This window comes from Aphis gossypii, chromosome 3 (genome assembly GCF_020184175.1).
Source record: "Aphis gossypii isolate Hap1 chromosome 3, ASM2018417v2, whole genome shotgun sequence".
Taxonomy (NCBI): Eukaryota; Metazoa; Arthropoda; class Insecta; order Hemiptera; family Aphididae; genus Aphis; species Aphis gossypii.
This window is the reverse complement of record NC_065532.1, coordinates 15,854,113-15,879,450: the sequence shown is the minus strand read 5'-3', so window position 1 is coordinate 15,879,450 and position 25,338 is coordinate 15,854,113. Positions and strand designations below refer to the sequence as shown.

Genomic DNA, 25,338 nt, shown 5'->3' with positions numbered 1-25,338 from the left:
TAACTAGATATTTTTTAACATAGCACATTAGCATGTAATTTTATAATAAGTCATAAATTCAAATTTAACCGTCACTTATTGCAAAATCTGTTAAGTAAGGCTATATTAAGCGAAAAACTATTTTTCAATCATTCATTATACATATTTTCATATCAGTCTACATTCTATATAATATGTATCTATTGTACTTATTATTTGTGTATAGACGTATAGTACATACATATGATATATCTACATATTTATATATTATAAATGCCTATGTGACAATATCTACAATTTAAATTGATCCGTGATATTATTATTACCTACGACTGGATATTATATATATAATACATTTTATATTAGTTTTGTTTTCTTAAGGGATATTATTGTTGGATAAATAAAAGTGGTGTTATATAGTTGAATAATATATATTACCTACCTATATATGATAAAATATACAATAGAATATTATATTAAAAAAAAAAAAAATCCATGTCGTGTTAGTTTTTTTACGGGAGATTATGCTTCAAATACTATAATTCAAATAAAACTATGACAATGGAAAAATCAATGTATATATTTATTGGTTCTAGAGTTAAGTATTATTGTTACTACATGCAAATAACTCAATTGTCAAATATTATATGTATACATTGTTACAATTCAATCGATTTTTGCATAAAAGATATGATATTATATTTGAATCGATGTAATTTTACTATCGCAACGAACTCAATCTAAGTTGATTGTAGTACTATGATGATATTGATATCATAAGCGTGAGAGCTGTGTTTCCATGTTACATCGTATATGTTGATCGATTCTTCCAATCTAATCCTCATCCGCTGTTTGAGATCTATATATCAACTCAATGAAGAAAATACAAACAGTATTATTATGTTTTGATAATAAAAATTAATTTTTCTTATTTCATTTTCTAGTCACTACGTAGTTATGTATTTAATATTGTACAGAATGCTTGATAGAAATCATAATCTTATTTTAATTTCACTCTTCATTTATGTACTATTATTGGACAATTAAATTTCATGTAGAATTTTCAATAAAAATATTTGCGGTTTAAGTGTTAACAAAAGAAATTTATTTTATCATTTTAGCATACTCGAGCAAATAAGTTTAAAATCAGTGCCTTTCGTGTAACAACTACCTATAATTTGTTTGAAGTTATGCAATTGCGTAATTTGGACTTATTCAATTTACTATGAACTTATTGATATAGTAATTAATGAAATAAACGATAATATTAACCTAATACTTTTGTAACTGTACAGCATATTTTGTTATATTTAAATAAAGTTTGCCGGCTGAGTAAACAAATTATAAGGACATCATTATAATAAAGAATTGCAGTATTACAAATAGTTATATATATTATTTATTATAATAATTATTTTCTATTACCTGCTTTTGTTATAACAGAACTATTTTCATTGGTTTATTAGTTTGTTTTTTGCGTTTTATGATTAAGTTTTTTATTTTTATTTTATTACTCAAATGCCTAATAATTTCCATATCTAATTTTTCCATATTTATACAAAGCATTCAATTGCGTAAAATTGAACTCGGACGAATACAATTACAAAACGCACGAGTGGTACATAATGACCGTTATGACGTTATGCAACTATAACGACTGCATTAAATAATGTCTGGACATTACATTATAGTGTACCGTAGTAACATAATTAACCGTTGCGACCGTATCGTTCTAACTCGTAGAATTAAGCTTAAAATTGAATAATATAAATGTAAACGCCAAATAAACATATTTTTTTATGAAAATACGTAGTATATTATGTATGTACATAAACATGGAAAATTAACGAATTGCATCTAACCTAAACTAAAATGCTGAAATTCAACTAGGTTTCAAAAAATATAATGTTTGAACTGTATTCGAGTAAAAAACAGATCATTTTTAACACTATCAAATCATTCCACACAGAACTTATGAATATTGATTTTAATTGACAACTGTTGAACTGCATATTACAACGACACTTAAAGTCCACGTAAGATGACTTCATATAACTTCGTAAGTACACAGATATATAATATATATTACTTACTTATACACTATCTAATCCTATACGGTGGCTTTACCCGTGAGTCGTGACAAATTAAATAATGTCAGAGGACCTCTGTCTTAATTTCGTTAAATACAAACTATATATTTTTAAGGCATTTATTTGGGTGGTTTTGATCAAACATTAAAAACACGTCTAAAATTAACTATCTGACAAAACCCCGATCCGATTGAACAATCTCTTTTTAAGACATATATATATAACAAAATTCCAATATTATTTTAGTAGTACACCGGGATGGCTTCAGCATTTCTAATTCGATTTGCATGCGGTTTTTTTTTGTATATAACATATAGATGTAATTTATTCAAAGAACGATATGGGCTATAAATACCCTACAGTATTGTGTCCGTAGAAATCTGAGCAATGAAATAGGTAAATCCCCGCGGTGATAAATGTTCTGTTTAATCGTTAATTTTTTTTTTTTAACAATTTTTCTTTTTTTTTAAAAAAAGAACCAATTTTCCTCAACTGAGTGAACTCGGTATTACAGTTATTTACTCGTGTGTATATTATACAGTAGTCACAGCAGTGGGTATCGCGGAGGAAGAATACAACTGTATAAGGAACGACGGTCATAGGAATATGACGAGCGGGAGGGTCGAGGCGTTGACGGCGGCGTAGTCGTGTCCGAGCGCCGGGGTATCCCAGAAATGTATGTATCCTGCTCAAACCGTGGTGTGCGGCATGGCGGATATCCGACGACGGCAGCGTGTCGACAAATATTTTACCAAGTCGGCCGGGGCAAAGACAAATACGTTACGTCTGTATATTTTTTTTGACGAGAAACAAAAAAAAAAAAATATATATATACATATATAATAATAATAATAATAATAATAATAAATATATATAAAACAACAACGCTTATAAAGACACCTGCGCAGAAGACTGTACACGGACAATGATAGCCCGCCGTGTTAGGACAGGTAATGAGGTGTGAGGTGTTACAGAATCACACAACAAAGAGTTATACAATAACAACAATAATAATAATAACAATAACGACTGACTATACAATATAATAATAATAATAATAATAATAACAATCGTAGTCGTCGTCGAATTCGTCGACTCCGCCGTATACTCGACTCCGTATAATGGCCGTTGCCGCCCGGTAATAACAATCGAAGATTATATTTTATTTTATTCTTTAATTTTTTTTTCTTCTTATCCATCTCTTTCTGTGTGTATATATATGTATGTATATATAATATAATATTTTGTTCCCGCGATGTGTGTTTCTCTCACAGTCTCTCTATGTACCTAGCCACGTAGGTATACATTTATATTATATACATATACAGACCGTTTGTACAAATGGTTTACTTATATATTATATACAGCGGTGGCATTGAAATCGTAGACGACACAATACATATATATTATATACGTACGACCGAAACAACAAACATTTCGTCTCTTCAAACGTAACGAAATCAAAGCAAACACAACAATGGAAAATTTCATTTGTAATCGGTTCCAGAACACCCCTCCGACCACAACCCCCGAACGCATATATACCTATAGATATTATTATAATATACCTCTCGACCGCGGAACTCTGTCGTCCAGAATCAACTCCGCCACAGCTTGCACGGTGCATCTATTGAAAAATAAAAAATAATAATCGTATTCACATATATATGTGTAGTACCTACGTGTAATATATGATTTTAAGTGCTCGGTCAGCTTCACGCTGGGTAAAACTAAACGTATAATAATAATAATATGTATAAGTACCTATATACGTATTATATAATATACACCCGCGAGTGTAAAACGGTTCCCTTTTGCTCGCCGCCGATGACGATGTGCCGCGCGCCCGGAGCGGACCGCGCACGTGTAACGGTGTTGCGCTTCCCGAATGACGTACAGCATCATCTGACCGCATCTCCGATAATCTATGATATTATAGTATATTGTATAGGTACGTGTGTTTTCCAATAAACAATATTTGTAATTTTAAACACATTAACGTTTAAGTACATTTTGTGATGACTAATTTTTTTAATAGACAAGACATAATTAATGTTTAATTCTACTTGCAGGTGGTCTTTAACCGGTATATATAGATATAATTTCACTATAAAATAAACGTTAACGCGGATTCGTCGGTAACGTGTGAACCTTACACGTTTCGCTACTATCTGTAGACGACTAACTGTTGTGAAGCTGTGAATGACGGATAAAAGTTATCATTACTCGTCGTAATCATATATTATAATATATAGAGATACCTATAATATTTTATCGGTTTTATAAGAATTTTTCAAGTTATTACCTTTGCAGAGGTTATAAAATTATGAATATTGAAATTGCACGATAGGAGTTAAGGAGGCGGTTGGTAAGAACGTAACTAATCGTACAATTATAAATACACTTGTTGTGCGATTGTGAAATTAAATGAAATATTACTAATTTGATTTCATTACTATACCCTATTGGTTATTCCTATTTTCTATATATAATATTTAGTTACACAATAATTAATTTTTGAATGTTTCTATTGTATAGGTATAATATTATACTGTACAGTATCTACGAACTATATACACAGTGTGCCTATATATTCGTTTCGGTATTGTTATAAGTATTGGCACGTGTGAAAAAAACGTGAAATGTACCTATATACCACACAGTGCAGCATTATACGGTATTAGTGGGATCGGCAGTTCTCTTGGTCACTTACTAATTTGGTGAGACGGTTTTTATGAGGTGACAAAAATATTGTATCTTTTTATGAATTAATTGTGCTGTTCAATGTTTGTTTATTTAGGAGCAATTTACTCCCGTTAGTGGGATACTAGAATTATAGCAACAGTATAAATCCGCGGTCTTGACCGTATAAGAAACGAATAAAAGGATGACAATTATGGAAACCCAATTTTAAAACGTTGTAGTTATCATATTATGTGGTAAGTGCTTACCGATAGATTGACCTGCAAAAGCTCTGGTGCACAACCTAAATTCTGCAGAGAGGCCCCAGTTAAAATGATTCAAATATCTATAACCAATGACGTGCTGTTGATGGGAAAAGCTCCATAGTTGAACCATTCCACTTGAATGTTGCCTGTAACCAAATCAGAAAATAGTTGTACGCCAGTTCTCATGACTTCACCAATACAACTAATACAAGTGATCTTATAAGAAGTGCAATACTCGAGTTCAATTGGTACAGGGAAGAAACTATTTTTTTTCCGGTGCGCTGATGGTCGAAAAAATGGTACCAGGGTCATGTTTGAATTTCTGTAGTCCTCAAGTATAGCGCTTGGTACTAAGAAGTAAGTCAAATAAGTAAAAGTTATAGATTAAACATAGATACCTACACATGATGTGTGTATCACGATATATTGTTTTATATATTATATTAGGTACAATGTGTATAATAGATAAAAAAAAATTACAGAAAAACAATTAAACAAAAACTTAATATTTTCGCAATAGAAGAATTAACTCTGGTTTAGACTATAAGAGTTTGTTTCAAACGTTTATGTATGTATATGTGTTATTTTTGTTGTGTGTAATAATTTATATGAGCAATGATTTATAATACATTATTATACGCCTCAATGCTGCAGGTTTGGACTGTTGGTGAGAAGCAAAAAAAAGGGAACGTCATAGTATTCAATCTTCGGACGTGAACACTCTTCTATGTATTATATATATATGTATATATAATAATATATACATTTATACAATAAATATTAATGTTATTATATTCAAAAAGTCACGTACAACCGATTGGACAAAAGAAAAAACCACGCGCGCAATCGCTAAAAAGTAATTTCCCTTTTAAATGCAATCGGAATAATATTTTTTGGATTTATTTTATATTTATGTATGTATATAATAATATAGTTCCCGCCTTTACGGCGGCGGCGGCGGTAGCGACGACGACGACTATACGACTTTGGTTGTTCATTTCCACGGAGCGGCGGTGTTCAACACGCCGTGAACATAAAGTGGCTTTTCATTATTATTACTGCAACGTTATTATATAATATATATATTTATATCTAAACACAGGATGATGAGGGTGTACGCGCTGCGCGTGCACGATGAAAAGGCTACGCGTACACGGCATGGCTTTTATTTTTAAATCGAGCTTGAAATATAATTTTACTTTTCACAGAGCGTGTACCCGATTTATTTTGCGAAAAAAAAAACGAACGCCACTACCGCCGAACGACAACCCCATCGGCCATCCATAACGTTCCTTAGAACTATATATATATGTATCTCGTGGTGGTTATAACATGGTATATGTAACACAGCTGTACGGAAGATGCGTATACATATATATACATATATATAGACCGCGGCAATAATAACGATAATAATGACCCCGATAAAGTACGACGAATCAAGTTCCGGTCGAAGGGCCCCCGATGCCGCCGTCGCGCGACAAACCGCCCTCGACAGATACAATAATATTCTAATTAAATAACAATTTTTATCGTTCACCCTATATGCGCGTGTATAACGCTTTAGCCACGGTTCCGTGATGGAAACGAACAATAATTACGACCTCCGCGCCTCTCTACTCGCTGCTGCATCAGACTATTACAATACCTACATAAAAACACAATAATATATTTGATGTATATACATATAAACTGTTATGCGACTACCCTTTTCGCCGGGTTCGTCGGGTTCGTCGGGTTTTCAGATCGTCCTGTTCCTGTGATAATGTTCCGGTTTGTATTATAATATATTGGATAATAATATGTTTTACAATAACAATAATGAGTGTAGGTGAATATTGTTCATATGAGTTGAAAATAATGCACATTTTATTCGTATACATAAGTATATTCCATAGAATGCATATTTCTTCTCCGATATGTGCTGCCATTAGTTGTAATAAAAAATCGATAAAATTATAAATATTATAGTCGCTCTATAATACAATATAATATAATAATATGTCAAATCCGGTTATAAACTCATTATTTTTGGTACAAACATTATAAACTGAAAAACGTGGATTACGGCTATATACTTAAAGCTGCTTTAAATTTTCGATTCCGGATGATAAAGTCATTATAACGCGGTTAATTACCTAATCCGGCGATTAACCTATATAACCTTTGACATACTTGTTTTTTCAAAGTCCGTTGTCATACCATGAGGTTTTAGACTAAAACGCTATAAAAAATGTTTACGTAACTATTTTATGGATAATCAAATATACGAGTCGTTACCACGTCACATTTACTACGTGTTCTATTTAACAAAGTTTCAGTATTACCTACTTGTTTAATACTTTAATTTGTACTGTGAATATAAACGGTTTATACTTAATCGAGTTTAATGAGATTAAACTATAATATGGTACAAAAATTAAAATTAAAAGATTTAATAGTTTGGGTTTTATCATTTTTGTTACGATTTCCATTTTCATTGTCGTATAACTTTTTAATATATTTTAGCCAAATTTATGATTGTTAAAATATACCGCGTATTATATTATATCTTACAAAAGTTATTATAATATTCCCGGCACGTTATTTTATTATAATAATAATACGCTGTATTGTATATTATATTTTTGTTATTTCGAATACATAAATTAAATCGGGTATATAATAATGTATATTGTATTTGATTTCGGTACACTTTTTTTTTTTTTTATATTATTATATTATTTGTACCTACGATGAGTTTCTACTCGTACAACAAATTATTTCGTTTGCAGGACACGGCGTTCTTATTGTTATCGATTTTGGACGATTTCAGTGAGCACGCTGCCATTGTACATAGGTACTATATACATATGGTTTATATACTTGAATACGCATTAATAATAATATATAGTATACCTGCAAATATGTTTCCAAAGAGCTATTATACATGGCTGTGTCCGACGTTTGACGTACGTATATATATATATTATACGTGATGCCTATATACATCATATCTACAGTGTATTATAATGTAAAGAAGAAAATACACTGCTTGTAAGTATATACACGACGAGACGTCCTCATAAAAATTTTAATCGCGGTCGAACGCCTTCGATATAAAATAACATATATATAATATATAATTTCTAAATACAAAGCTATATACAGGTATACACCGGTATAAATTACGCGCGTCGGTCTCCACACGGCGATTCGAATCCGTGTCATATGCATGTACACGTGTATAAAGGTGCGCAAGTCGCCGCGACCGCGAGGGGTCGAGATTACACCGACGGACGTCTGAAAAGAAAACACGTCTCGGATCACCTGGACACACGGTTGTCAATTATCTGTCAAACCATGTGTGAGATTAGGTTAACCCGTGCGTATAACGCCTGCATATCGTATACACGTGTATATAGGTATAGGTCCACGCAGCAGCCGTATAACGTATATTATTATGTATATATATAGGTATTGAGCCGGTATAATATGTGACGGAATCAAAATTTGCGCCCGACAAAACGGGCCGCGCGACCATCACACGCAGTCTGCGTCATTTTATCATTACTGCGCACCGGCTCTTTATTACGACGCATATGGTATAATACACGTATTATTGTTATAAACATAATGTATATTATAATATATTATCATGTACGACGTCAAACGTCGTTTTAAAGACTTTAAAAGGTGCATTCAGACGTCGTTATATTCGATTTTAGTACGTACACCTATACCATTATACTATATATTATTATTATGTAGGTACTGTATTATATTATAATATATGAAGTGAATTTGATTTAATCAACCCGTCGAGATTTTTATTGTATATAAATATGCTGTGTGCGCTGAAAAACGTCGTCGGTTTACAAAAAAGTTTTCGATTTATCTCGGCGGCGAAAGGGTTTTCGTTTCAAGTCGTCGCCGCCGCCGCGGTGTTGTCCGCTGCAACGCGTTGTTGTTATCGAATCGCGTCGAATGCGAATTTATTTCGGCATTATTATAATGTATTCTAATTGTTTACGGTGCATATAGTTATAAGACGTCATGTTATACGAATATAATGATATTTTTTAATTCTCAGAAAAAAAACGATCTCTCAGACATATTGTGTTCTATATATTATAATATGCAACTCTAAAGCATTTATGTTATTTTATTTTATGTCGTTTGCGGGTTTGTAATCGATGACAACGTGTCATTACACCTAGACGTCTCGCCATTACATATTTCTAATACACATAACACTTCTATTGGGATATTATATTATAATACGTAAGCATTAGAAATCGTTTTTCGTTTATGAAAAAAATGTCAATTGTATATATATTGTGTATAATATAATATACACAACCGACACAAATACTATGCTCAAAAAAAAAATAAATATAATTAAAAATATATACATATATATATATATATATATATTAATAATGTTTCAGGTAGGTACTAATATATTATAATACACACATTATAGTATACACACACACACACACACACATGATATACTGCAGTATATGTGAGTTATAAAATATATTCATATATATAATAATAATAATAATAATAATGTACCTATAGTAGGTGGCAAGTGGGGTCCTCCGCGTGCGTGTACACAATAATAATATATAATATTAATAATAAAAAAAAAAAAATACAAATGATACGATATTATTGTGTGCAGTGACGTATAATATAATCGCGGGTGCGAGTGTGTGCGTGTGTACGAACACGTTGGTAGTCAATCGAGTCGGTGTCGACCAAAGGGATTTTGTGTGTTTAGCTCAGCAGGGCGCGTTAAAGCGTCTCCCATGTATGCAGTCTCGCGGGTCCATTGTGTACGACGACGTCGGGCGGCTAATACTCGTCGGCCGCTGTGATAAAGGACACAAGTCACCGGGACTTTGATTCGCAAAGCCGCCGCCGACCGTCGGTGGTTTGTCGCGCCTTTTCTCTCTCACGCATTAATTATAATAATAATATTATAACTGCTGCAGTGCGCTTTTACAGATTTACAGGCTTCGAGCATCCGAACCGAATCGTTTCAATATAAAATGTTTAATTCCATCGTTCTGCGGAGTTACCGCGTTTGCGGTTTAGTCGTCCATATAATATAACCTTTATACCTACATATATACGTACAAATTATTATCGCCTGCGATACAATATATATACACGGATGTCGGTCGCAGTCGTGTTTATATTTTGCGTTTTATCCGCGTTTGTAGGTATATGACATGTATTAACAGCTATTCATTTCGATTTCGTACACTTACATTGTGTTACCTTTGCTGTATTATATGCGCTTGCTTTTGTGTAAATCGCAAATAAAAATTATTTAACCCATCACACCGCCGCGATACTCTTAAGCTATATCAAACACATGTAGAACTGCCGCATTATATTATACGAGTTTAGTAAACGATATTTTTTTGCAGGTGTAGGTACCAGACATTGTATGTATAAAAGGTAAACACATATTTGTCCCGAACGATTTCCTTTCTTCCTTACAACCGCCTGCAAGATGAAAAATATTGTGTGCATAATATCATAAAATATAGGTTTATTGTAAGTATACATTATATAAATTCATTCCACTCGCGTATATTATAAATATTTTAGCATTATCGGATTATAATGTGTAAAATATACATGTAAACCTATCATCAAGTTACAACCATTACGATGGTTCTCTACGAAAAGCATATAACACATATGTTTAAACTACGCATTCTTAATTCAAACTTCGTTAAAAACAATATTATTAATTAAAAATTAAAAATGTATTATATATTACTGCGTTATGATTCCACACATTCACTTATAATTTATTTCGAAAACAATGAGTTTAAATTTGTTTTGCGTATGTTGGGTACTAATTGGTAGAGTGTGATATTTTAGTATATTCTGTAATAAAAATTACTTTTTTTATAATCGATTGTTATTATAACGTAATTCTTTTTTTCAGCTGCCTTTTGCTTAATTTTACCGTAAACGAACATGACCGAGCTTGGAACGATTTATCATTAGACAATCTTCGAACGTCGGACTCAGCCTAAGTCGAATTAAAATAATGACTACGGAAATTACGAAAGGGGACGAAAAATTAATGTTATAAAAACTTAGACTCTTAGAAACATATTTTTTTATTACCTTCGTTCTCGACTTCCAAATGCGTGTAATCAATCACAATTTGATCAGCACACTTTACCTAATATTAGCCTTGACTTATGATGTAACGACTTCCGATAGTTTAAAAATCATTAATGACTCTATAAAGGGGTGAGCACATTGTTCTACAACCCATTGTAACATATTTGAGGTTCTCCGAGGATTCTTATTCACTGTTCTTTGCTTTTTTTTTTATTATTGTTGTTTTTGTTTTCCCAGGTTAATTAAAAAAAAAAAAAGTTTTACAATTAATATCTGTGATATAATTTTATTCATAAGAGTTGACAATTTTATAAAAATTGTATTATACAGTAACAGACAGCAGTATATTATACATTATAGTATGTATGTATAACATAGGACAAAATTGTTTATTATAAACCTACAACATTATAATTAATATATTATTTCCAATTAAAATATACTTTCTTTTGAAAATATTTATATAATATTGATCTTTTAAATATTTGGTTTAGTACAAGGATCTACTTACTAAGATTTTATAACAAATTATTCTATTACATTTTTTATTTCAAAATTCTTTTTCTTAAAAAAAATTAATTTAAACATATAATGTAAATTTGTGATTGTTATTTTTTTAATTTACTATACATTATATTTGAAATGTAAAATAGGTAATTATTAGCAACTGCATTAAGTTTCTAAATTAAAAGATTAGTATATAAATTATAAATTTATATAAGTTTTTCTATTAACCTATATTCTATGTCTTATCTTGTACAGTGCACATATAACTACATCAGTTATATACACATCTGGAATGAAAATCATAGGTGTGACCAGACAAATTGTAAGCATTTTATTATATTATTTTCACATTATACTAACAATGTATAATTACAATATTATTATAATATGTTTTTATTAATTTGCTGTAAGTAGTGTTAAATTATGTAATTTTTGTTGTATCACATTTATTTTAAGCGAATGGAAATTCTTCAATTTTACTCTATAATTATAAGGTTTATTGTTTCTAATAATTTGAATGATTTTACAATAAATGTTAATTGTTATTATAGTATAGTGTCATAAAATATTAAGTAAAATGTAAGAAATATTATCACAAAATAAAAATATAGTTAAGTTGTAAGTTTTAATCGTATACTTGGGTCATTAATATCATATATTATACTTTAAAAATTGTAGATTTTATGCAAAGTTTAATGTAAATGTATATTAATTATGTTATATACTTATGTATGATTAACTATGTAAAACAAATTTGTGCATGATATATATCAATATATTATAATATATAATATTATATCACCAATCTGTGCAATAAGTGACTGCAGCTTATGTTATGTATACTGATTACTGATTGTTTTATTTATGGGGTTTTGTCGATTCCGTCGCACCGAATTAATATCAATTCCGCCGGCTATCGATTCCGCCCGATATTTGTCTATATTATTAATTCCAACAGCTACCGACTCCGCTGAACTTTTTTCTGTATTGATTCCGCCAGCTATCGACTCCGCTGAACTTTTTTCTTTATCGATTCCGCCGGCTACCGATTCCCCTTAACTTTTTTATTTATTGATTCCGCCATTTATCAATTCCGCCAAATTATTTAATTTGATTCCGCCGGCTGCATTTTTTAAAATCAATTATGTATAGGTAAAAGGTACACCTAGTTTACCATAATTTTTTTTTTGTTTAATATAGATATTGTCATAAGTAAAATATATTAAAATAGTAAAATAATATATAATTCAAATAGGTATACCTAGTGATTGGTTTTTTTTACAAAATGCTGTACAATTTAATTATATAACGCCAAAAAGGCAAAAACAGTAGAGTAAAGATAATAAATAATAATTAAAATATTGTTATATTAATTGTAGTGTTACATTGATTTATTTTTCAGAGAAGTTGTTTGATACCAGTCAATATCATATTTCTATTCTCCGCTGCTTTCTTCCGCATTGTGCTCTAAATTTCGACACTCCCGCGTATGTCTTGATTGCCCTGCTCATTTCAATCTCCTGGCTGAAACTTTTCTTGTAATGTCTGGATATTGAAAAAGGTCTTGGAGTTGCCGATTTTCCTTCACTCTCCGGTTCGATCATTCTTGCATATATATATGATTATACAGTGGCGATTCGTTGAATGTCGTCGTAACAAAGTAAATTTCAATTTTTTGCCTTCTGAAATGCCTATATATTATAATTGTAATAATATTACTTACTCAATCGAAAACATTTTCTGTCGCATATCGCAATTCTATAATCAAACACACTTAAAGTGCAACGCCGCAGCCACAGCTATAATAGTATTCATCTCATCATCTCAATATTCGCATTCGGGTAAACGTCTGTCACTTGCCCCTTGTAAATGGTCGACGCGCTCAATTCCACTATACGACTCTATCATAGATCTCACTATATATACCGATCGTTACATTATGCGCATGTAATTATATAACATACGCGATTTATGTTATTTTATTTGTACGTGTATTGAACAAGAGTTTTTATGATTTACGAACACGCAATATAGGTACATTCAATTTGGTTGATTATTATTATTATTTTTTTTTTTTGAAACTATATAATGTCAAATTCGTGATCGTTTTAAATTAGTGTTCTTTTTTCGTCTAAATAGCGTCCCACAATGAAACATAATTTGACGCCATTCGATAGTCTACTTCTGTATTTGTGCTTAGCAAATTATCCCTACGTTGTATAATATTTTCGGTTAATTAGTTAATATTTGTTATCTTTTTTTGGCAATAATTATTATTTAGCTATTTTAAAACAAAAATTAAAAATGTTTGAGCTTATAGTAATTATATGGATACTATATTATAGAATTACACTAAAAAGTCAATAACGATGTATTTACTTATATTGTTTGATTATACATTAAATTATATTTATACAAAAACAAAATATATATTATATAGTATAAAACTAAATATATATATTATTATATAAACAAGGAATAATAAAAATAATTATTATTTTGTTTAATTATTAAACATTACCTGTTTATAGTGTATACGTTATAATATTATATACATTTATATAGATGCATAATATAAGAAATAATAATGTACTATAATTATAATTCAAATTATAAATGTATTTAAAAACTTTCTTAGCAGGAAAAACATACAAAATGTTATTTTATATGTCCAGATAATATCACATTCGTTTTTCATCTTGTATATTAAAATATGTGCTTATCAAAATATCATAATAGCAAAAAATCTCTAAAGATGAATATTATTATTAGATTCTTTGTATCTTACATGATATCTTTCACAAAACAATGAAAATATTCCGTAAATAAAATCTATGCTGTGAACATTTAAATTGTTTATTGAATTCGATTATAATCTAGATAATATTTATCGTGTATTATTATAATGTACATTTAATTATTTTTGAAATTATTTTTTTGAATGTTGTTATGACACGTTGTTATAACAGTACCTATCTATAAATGTTTATCTATTTGTTATTATTATTATTTTTTTTTTTTAATGTCATTGAATATTAATTATGCATACTTTCAATGACAAAACAGAAATTTTTAGCTATAATTGATGATGATTGGACTAAAAAATGACAAATGTTTTCAAATTCGTATTTTTTTGCTTAGCTTGAATGATTAAAATAATAAACTAAACTATTAAAAAAATGATATGTATATTATAACTATGAATCTGAAAAAAACATTTTTGGTTATCACAGCTGTGGAGCTTAGAAAAGTTAATTCTCGGTTTCTTTCGTTTATTTTATATAATCGCCTATATTTTACAATTTTACTTATGATTTTATCAAAAATTTGGTAATTTAGTATACACTGATAAGAAGAAATATAAATACATTAAATATATTTTTTTGTAAAAGGATATTTAAAAAAATGTTAAAATACCTGCTTGTATATTAACATGTAGGATAGTCTGAATATAGGTCTAATAATAAGGAGATAATGGGCAAATATCGGCCATTTTACAGATACATAATTAAATCAAAGTTTTTATTTTAACTCCTATTATTATTAAGTTACAATTTGAACAATTTTATAATATTATGGCAAAATATCTCAAAAGTTCTTATTATTTTAGTTGACTGGCAGTTTATCAATTAAATAATAGTTATCGATGTGGATCAAGGAAACTTATAAGAGTACACAAAAAATCGCGGAATACTTCATAATATTATACTAAATACAATGATGGTTGTTGTTTGAACTAAGGTAATGAATTATTGTAATACTTTATTCCAATATATAGCAGTATGGTAATATCATACCAAACGATGTTTATTATAAAATGAATACCTATATATTTAATGATTTATGAAACATATTACCTTTATTTTATACACATTTGTTGAATATGACTTGTATCATATATGTGATTTATAAAATTTAGTAAATTTATATGAACTAATAACAAATAAAACTATAAAACTATTCTTTTAACTCAATAAACATACTTATAATGTATATTGTGTACTACCTATGAAAGTACGTGATAATCACGGTCATTCCGATTTGATAACTATGTGTAATTTACTTCAGGGTTTCTAATTCAGTTTGATTTTTGATACGTTATAAATGAACAATACAAGTAGGTATACAATTGCATCAAAATATGTTTTTTAAACAAAATAAACACGTATAAAGTCATCGTAAATAATATATGTTCTTATATTGAGCTAATAGTATTACAGTTTTTTATTATGCAACATCTATAATTATTATAATAATAATTTTAGTATCACATTATTCTTGTATAGTAATAGTCTGATAAAATATCAATACTTATAATATACTAAATACAAATCAGATAAAAATTGTTTAACATTTTGTCACATGTAGTGTTTAGAAGAAACCACGGCGAAGAAATTTAACGCATCCACATTATAATAATATAATATAATTTTTTATGGTAGCACTCTAATTAAAACTAATATTTGTTACATATTAGAGAAGCATAATTTCACCATAATATATAAAATATAAATAAAATATCTATTACAATGTACGTATAGTAATTAGTAAGATAATATAAAACTGTAATCATAAACTCTTAAACATGAGAAGTATGATAACTTTTATTCCGAAGACATGTAAAAGTTTGCTCTGATAACTGTAGTGATAAGTGTTATGTTACGTTCATGTAACTGTAGTAGTTGTATCGAACAAAATCTCAGTATTTAAATTTATTTTATTTCTACAATACTCGCTGTATTAGAATGCTTATTATCAGGATTCGGATTCTAAAGCATTTGCCTTCTTTTTTATATATGAGATAGAAATTTAATTTTTTATATATAAATTCGTTTCACGGCATTCTGATTCCAAATAAACCAATTTATTTTTGCTTCTTTTCGGTTTTTTTTTTTATGTAAATGCTTTTTTTGTTGCTTTTTTAGTTATTTCACCTGTAGAATTTTTATATATTTATTATGCTACTATAGTATCTAATAATAAAAAATTGAATTTATAAGAAACGTAAAAACCCAGAATAGGTACGTTATAGGTATTGAATTATTATTGTTTTCGTTATCGGCTTTTTATTAAATGCATTAAGCGTACTTATATAATACGATATATTATCGATCTACATATAATAGCCCTCAGTATACGGTCAGTATGTCTATACAACATCGATATTGATCATTTCAAAATGTAAGTTTAGTGTTGTGATTTGAAACTTCTTGTATGAAGTATGTTTCACCGATCACTTCAGTGGATGTAGAGAATTCGCGCTTTCTATGTAAAAAAATATTCATCATTAGAGTCAGTTTCACCACTGCAAATCTAGAGAAATACATGGTAATTAATTCTTTTTTCAATTTAATTAATTTTTCAAATTTTTTTATTCATTTTATAAGTAGTTTGTGTTAATTTTTAGTCATGCTTTTTTTCACTTTTTTAAAAAATAAATATACTTCTTTTTTGCGTTTTTAAAACAATCATGTGGTTTTTTAGTTGCTTATTATGTTTTAAAATTCGAGACCTATACTTATTATTATCAATATTATCATAGTTAATAAGATGGTTTTTAGACATATGCTATTTTTATGCAATATAATGTATACCTATTACTATAATATAAAAAAAGGTTAAGATATTTACCTATATATTATAAAACATACGTGCATGATAATATATATACATATACTTAAATACATAATCGTATCTGCAGTTCTACATTTTCTGCGTCAAAAAAAAATAGCCGCGATAAATTGAATATTATTTTTTCGAACGACGGAAAATATTCGTATTACCGAAATTTATAACACAACATAATTACAATATATTATACTGCAGCATGGTATTTATATATATATATATTCTAATTTACAAGCGAGTAATTCGTCGAGAAATACGATTTTGATAGTCTCACCGTATTATATATAAGTAATACCTATACATATATAATTTATTCAGACACATTTGCATTCGAAAGGAAAACTCGTGTGTTGTTTACCACCGTTTCGTCGTCGTTGCCGTCTTCTTCTATATATCACCTCTATACCGTATTATAGGTGCTCGCTGTGCATAATATTATACACATACTCCGTCCACAGGCACACTGAAAACGGTCCTCGCCCCTCAGCATCTGCGGCTCTGTTATGCCGCACGTATGATGGTTTCTCTTTCCCAACCGATCGTCGTCGGCGATGTCCATACGAAATAATAAGTATTTTATAGGGCAACAACTGCATTGTAAATAACCGATTAATACAAAGCGAATACGTCTGGTAGCGGCAATAATAATTTTCGAAACGAGCATATTATAATATAATATATAATATATTAAATACGCGTTATACGGTACTATATATACACACACACACACACACACATACAATAATATTATATATGTGCGACTGTAATACACGGTCTGCAGTGAATTTAGAGTCGTTTATTTTTCTCGTTTTCTCTCCGATTCCTTTTCAATTATTACGGCGCCGGAGAATGGGTTTTATCACTTAAAAAAAACGAAAAAAAAATCGTTTTACCGTATTATGAAATAGTATTCCTATACGCTGCAGCTTCAGTCGGACGGCGCACAAAGAAAAATCGTCATAAATATGAAAAACACGGGAAAGGACGTGCATCGCGACCGGCTGCGACGGGGTACACACGGATAGTTTATCCGCGGGTTGTTTTATTAGTAACACTATTAACGTATATAATATAATAATAAGCGTGCGGCATGTGCCTATTGTATAATAACGCGTGAAGTACGGATCACGGTGAAGTACGACGACGTTAACTACGCGTATGGTCCTCCAAATGACAAAATATTATCTTAAGAATGTGTACCTATATACAGAAGAGCACGACAATTATATTATAATAATACGTATAATGGTAAAGCGAATATTACTCGAAAGCACATAATTCACAGCAGAGGTCGTCTGCACTATAGCGTAGGTAGGTACATATAGACAACGTAATATATAGGGTTGAATACATTATTGTACACTATATGTGTATTATTATGACTCTTACGATTTTTCGTAGAAAAACATCTCCGCAATAGGTGTGTAAGCACATTACGTCAGTTGAACGCACTCGTATCGTAGCGTTTATTATATACGTATCACATACGTACCTACTATTATATTATATGTGTTAAATCATTTGACTATTTTACCCCATCACGCACCTCACGCCAGCCATTAGATATTATAAACTCAGCTATTAATTTCAAAGCGGTAATCTATGCATATTCTCGTTAACGGTAATAAATATCGTACAGAATGTTTCTGAAAATTAATAAAATACCATACAGCGTACCTACATATTATTATTATTATACCTAACCTGTACGACATAATGTTTTTCTTTCCTCCCGAAAAATAATTTTATCACCGACAGCAGTCCTTGGCAGTCGTATACCTACTTGCAGCGTTAAATATACGTACCGCAGAAAATGTGAAACATTTAAAAAATGTGTTATTCGGGGTACGGGTATTATATTATATTATCAGAGCTGAGCACGTAAACAATGCATTACAAGTCTTAAGAAGAATTGCTGTTTAAAATTAAGTTTCTCGAATTTATTATTTTATTTCAAAATAGGTGTAAATATAATGGGTTCGTCTTTGATTGACATTTAATATGGTAATTATTCGTATTATACCATAACTTATATAAAAACAAAAAACTTTAACCACTATATCTACAAAATGAGTTTATAAATTGCAGTGTAAGTAAACTATATAATTGTTGTCAATATTCTTTATAGGGTTAGAAAAACGAATAATACAAAATATGCACAAAATATGTACAAATATATAATAAATAATAAAAAAGAAGGTAAGTAAAGGACGAAATGTGTTAAATTTGAATTCAATGATAAAATTTTGCATATGAAAAACGATTGTGGATGAAGAAATACATTTAATCTATATCATCCTATATTACTATTTAGCTTATTTCCCATACACATATTTAATATTTGTAAGTTCTGTGAAGGATTTCCTAGAAATAATCCATACATTCACTTCATTTTGAGCTTTCATAGGTATTTATATTTTTTCATGCAATTATTTTTACATTACTACAATATTTTGCAAAATCTTGCAAAATATTTGTTTCAAAATAATCGAGGAAATAAATTAAAGAAAAACAGGAATATTTACACAAAACTAGTTTTTGACAAAACATTTTAGATTTATAATTGTTGTAATTTAATGATGAATACCTAACTGTAGAAACTTGATATTTTCATCGTATATATAATATTAGCATTTAATACATATGAAATAATTATTAAAATATTTTTGTTTTTTTGCATTGTTTATAGGTTTTTTTAATTTTTCAAGTTTTTATGTTGTTTTTCGCTTTATGTAAAGTCGAGAATAATTTCAAAAAATGTCAAAACATCATAAAATGAATAAAAAATGGCAGCATAAACATTTGATCAAAAATGTTTAGTATACCTATCTATGGTCATTAATTTTTGAGTTACAAGACTTACAAGAAAATAAGAAAATCAATTTTGTTGGAAAGTGGTTTCAGGTAAAAATTCTATAATAATATGCATAGGTTGTATTCTACAGATCTTGTAATTCCGTTTTTTTTTTATTTGGTCGTTATGGTAACGATGATTGTATTATTCAAAGATTTCTAGTGGCAACCTATAGGTATACCTACATACTGCAATATGCGTTTAAGAAAAATGTCACAACCAGTATGGCAGTATTTTAACCCAAAAATAAATCTGTTAAAAAATAAAAAACATATCATTGTAAAATCAATACATTTATAGGTACATCAGTATCGAATTAATAAGATATATATTAAGAAGACGATATACATACATAATGTGTTGTCTCCGTGATTCTGTCTCTCGTAACATAGAAAATTAACGCTCAGCAGATCACGTTTAGCTCTGCAAGTTTAAAAATAGTGTGAATCAACTTATAATGAAACTTGATGGTAAGAACATTATGTGTGTTTCTATATTAGTTTTTTACAATTATAGTTCAATTTTTTAACAAGTTAAATGTGTATAATATAATGTAGCGTGAATTAAAAATAATGCTCGTATCTCACTTAAAAACTGAATAATCGTAAAACGTACGAACACAGATAATGTTATTCTTACCATCAAGTTTCATAATAGGTAGATTCTCTCTATTTTTGAAACTAAGCTAACGGAGCTAAACGTGATCTGCTGAGCGTAAATTTGCTATGTTACTCACTTGCAAGACGGTGACAACTCGTGTGGGTATGGCGTCCTCTTAACTATATTGTCTTAGTTAAATCTTTATTTAATTAGTTATCTGACGCGAGTGCAAATCAGGTCTCCACCAATTGCCTTTCGTGCAAAGGGGAAACGATGTTGATTCGTATGTATAATGTCACATATTAATATATTATCAACTCGTTTAGTATAATACGCCATAAACATTTAACGTGTATGAGATTATCACAAGTTTGCAAGTCTACACTTTTTGGGCTGCCACCTTCGCAAGGTGGTATAATATATTTACCGTTTCCGTTCCCAATATAGCAGATAGCTGTTATGATTTCTCCGACGCTCCATCACGTCAACTGTATTTTCGACCGTCTTATAGACGTATAACTCGCAATTTTCGCCGCCGCGGTAAGTACAAATATATAGGTACTTTTTTACAAATCGTATAATATCGTGTTTTTCGCACCGTTCGCGGGCACATACACTGCACAAACACTCGTGCGCGCGCGCGAGCTGCTCGCAGATACGCGGCACGCATAGAACAATAATAACAATAATCAATGGTAAACAAATTACAATTATTCATATACAATGAGATCAAACGAACGCGGACACCGACAGAGAGTTCCCGCGAGTGTATAATATTATATGCACACCCATATAATACATATAATATGCTTGTGTACATGCATGTAGGTAGGTATAACGTTATGTCTATCGGTCGGCGGTGAGACGGTGATTGGGTTTATATTATTGTTATTACTATTATATTTTGATTGTATAATGAACGAAAACAAATTATTGTTATTATTAATTTTATTTTTTCGATTACTATTATATTCGCCGAACCAACGCGTACACACGGTTTGTTCGTACAATATAATAACTGTGAGTTTGTACACAATAGCCGATTCGGATACGTAGGTTAACGCATAATATACGTACGTAGATATACATTATTATACATATTATTTATACAGTGTGCATTCGTGATGATGTGTATATGTACTGTGTACCTACCTATACATAAAGCTATATACATGTGTATAATTGTTTAAACTTATTACAGAAAAACACTACTCTATCGCATAATATACCTAAGATATAATAGAACGAGCGTATCACGTGCGAATCATACGGTGTACCTATATATACGAATATAATAATAACTGTGAAAATTTTGATTATTATTATACCTATGTAGAGTCGTCTCGGCGGCGTTTAATACACATCAATCGATCAATCGATATGAGCTCATTTGGCTCTCGGCGAACGCGCAAGCATATAAATATTTGAATTTGCGACAGTCATAATATTATTAGGTATGTTATTCGTTGTTAGTTATTACTTATTACTTATTACTTATTATATCGCTTATTATACACATTACAGATGACGTGCGAACATCTTCAGAATGTAATACACCTAAGACGTATGCGATTTGTGTTGGTATGTATTATCTATATGAATAGCTATTTATAACATTAATTTGAATAATAAAAAAAAAAATGGCAATTTATCATCATACATCAAGTGATAATATAATGATCTTATACTAAGAACGGTATAGAAATGACACTCGATATGCTGATCGACCAATTTTTCTTTATTCAGGTCTGAATTTTAAACCTCTGAAGAATATAAAATATAAAAACGAACCCAACCAGAGGTTAGGTTTTGTTTACCCGGAATCGTTTACTGGCCTAGATGTACAAAGCCACAATTGCCCAATTTGGTCAAACCACATAATTTTGTAGGTCTGATATTAACTATCGTGTTAAATTTGATTAATCTATTTATATTTTGAACTTATAAGATTGTGAAAATTATTTCTAGTTACCAATGGCATACATAAATGCAGTGGTTAAGGAGTTGTATCTGTATTTTAATGAAAATGTATTTCTGCAAAATGCACTTCCTCATTAGTATCAGAAGTAAGTAGGTACCTAATTTCGAGAAAATTATTATTATTATTATTATACGAATCACTAATATCGAAGTACCCGTGAAGAACAAAAAAATATATTTATTCATTATTGTACAACTTTCTAGTTTCTATCATCGATCTTGATGTTCACGCGATCAGATGATAAACATGTTTCTTTAAATTATAGTGATATTATCTCTCAATTGCACTTAGTATAATTTGAAATATTTGTTTAGAAACATCTATCTTGTTTCAAATTTTAAATAAATGAATGCATTATAGTTTTAAAATTAACCGGAAATTTAAATAAAATTATACCTATATTTTTTGTTTAATCATTTTATTATTTATTTTCAGTATCTATAGTATTTAATTTGAACAGCTATTATAAATAATATTATTATGTTTATAGTGAAATGTATAGTATTTATACATTTTATTATATTTTTCATGTCAACATTTTATTAATTTTGTTATTAATTTTTACACATTTCAAATTAAATTTAAAAGATTGTAATAATCGTTTATCCTATTCATTCAAGTACAAGAAAGTATGAGTATCCTATGTCTATTATTCATGAAATATAAACATACAAAAATTGAATTTTTCTCTTTAATACCTATGAGTACTTTTTCAGTAATTTTGAAATATTTGTATGAATTTACAATTGCATATAGCTCATTATAAAGGCACTGTTTATAATATTTTTCACTAAAGTTCCTTCAATAACATTCGTTGAGACATATATGAGATGACTAACAAACATGTATTAATAAAAGAAATTATATAGTACAAATAACTAAAAATTGATTATAAAGATAAATATAAAAGGATGTTGTTTTGTAACGGCTTAAAATTATGATACAAGAGAAATATTTACTAAAAAATTATTGTTTTTTGAAATTCTGAATGTATTATTTTAAACGGATCACCCCGAATATGAAAAACTTTTTTTATTGGAGATGAGAGATGAATAATAAAATAAGTATTTTAATGGTTATTAATTTATTATCTATAACTCATGATTTAAGCTTTATTTTATACTCAGCTACCCATAATAATGATCAATGACAAATATTCTAGCGTCACATTTTATTAACTCTGAACACTAGTTAACTACACGCATAATATGTTAGCTTTAGCAGATATCTATCTAAATCGTATATATCTATGCAAATACACACACCATATTCAATATAAAAATACCTGGTAGAGTAGCTGTGCATATAATTGAACATTGCCATAAGAAATACCGTAAGTAATAATTTTACGTATAAACGTAGGTACTCTTGTAATATTGGCGTCTATATAATCGTTTCATACTGTTTCTCAAACAAGAGGAGGGAAAAATCGTTTTTAAGGAGAAATACGCGTATTTTACCCACATCAACATTAATATATATATAATCTGTCGGCTCCTGCGGCGGTGGACTGGAAAAGAAAAAAAAAACAATTATTGCGTTTTTATTATTATTACCTAGCCTATTTGTACTTGTCATTGAGCACAAAAAAAACAATTATCGTCGCGGCGGCAATCCCTACGTCATATTATTATTATTATTATGTATAGGTACTGCACTGTTATTGTACCTACCTATGCGGTGTGGCGGCGGCGTTCAATGTTCGTCGTGATATTGTGTATAGGAACGCGCGCGCGCGCGCTAGCTCGCGTCCATTCTCAGTGTAATTACACGGGGTTGTCCGATTTATTATTACGTTCTGTTTTTATACTTACATACGTAATAATTGCATGTATATGTGTGTATGTGTGTGTGCGTGTGTGTGTATATTATATAGCCTGCAGTAGGCTAAGTCTGCGCACACTATACTCTCTGTATATAGTATAATATAATATAATATGATATACGCGCGCGCAACGACGACGGACGGGAGCACAGACCCATTAAGACCGAATGACAGACGGACGAGAGATATTACACACGCAGCGCATCATATACATATATATATTAATAATAATATACGAAAAAAAAGTATATTAAATGTACTCGTGTACAACTATAATTCATATTATGCTCGCTTAAACGGTTTGTGGCCTTATACGCGGCGGCGGCGTTGGTGGTAATTACGTTGTGATTTTTTACGACGCGAACGCAATGAGACAGATACATTAATATATATTATATGTATATACATATATATACAAAGCGCGAGCGTTTTTTAATACCGCCGCCGCCGCCATTTACACAAAGGTATTGTAATAACGCTTCCCCGAGGGCACGTGGGAGAGACATTCGTGCAATTGAAAAATAATATGATTTCACGGCACTGCTGCGGCGGCAGAGACGACGCGAATGTGTACCCCCATACAATAATGGTCGTGTTTTCCGCTCCTCCACATCGCCAACATATTATGTTATAGGTATAATATGAAAAAAAAATAATAACGTCAACTTGTAAAATGATTATTTTCATACACGACGTATATATAATATATATATATGTGAATTATATGTTTGTGTGTATGTAATAGGCATATATTATATTATAATACGAAATATCATAAATAACTTACA

At 29.8% G+C, this 25,338-nt stretch overlaps 1 protein-coding gene and 1 long non-coding RNA gene across 2 annotated transcripts in view; one reads left to right on the top strand and one right to left on the bottom strand.

Moving 5' to 3' along the window:
• The window catches only part of LOC126551297 (uncharacterized), a 34,367-nt gene extending 22,814 nt beyond the window's left edge, over positions 1-11,553 (top strand). Inside the window, exons 2-3 of the long non-coding RNA XR_007605166.1 lie at positions 10,441-10,570; positions 10,971-11,553. This is a non-coding gene — a long non-coding RNA (uncharacterized LOC126551297). The remainder of the gene's footprint in view (positions 1-10,440; positions 10,571-10,970) is intronic.
• Positions 1-25,338, bottom strand: part of LOC114125303 (isatin hydrolase-like) — a 108,322-nt gene that overhangs the window by 58,450 nt on the left and 24,534 nt on the right. The window lies entirely within an intron of this gene.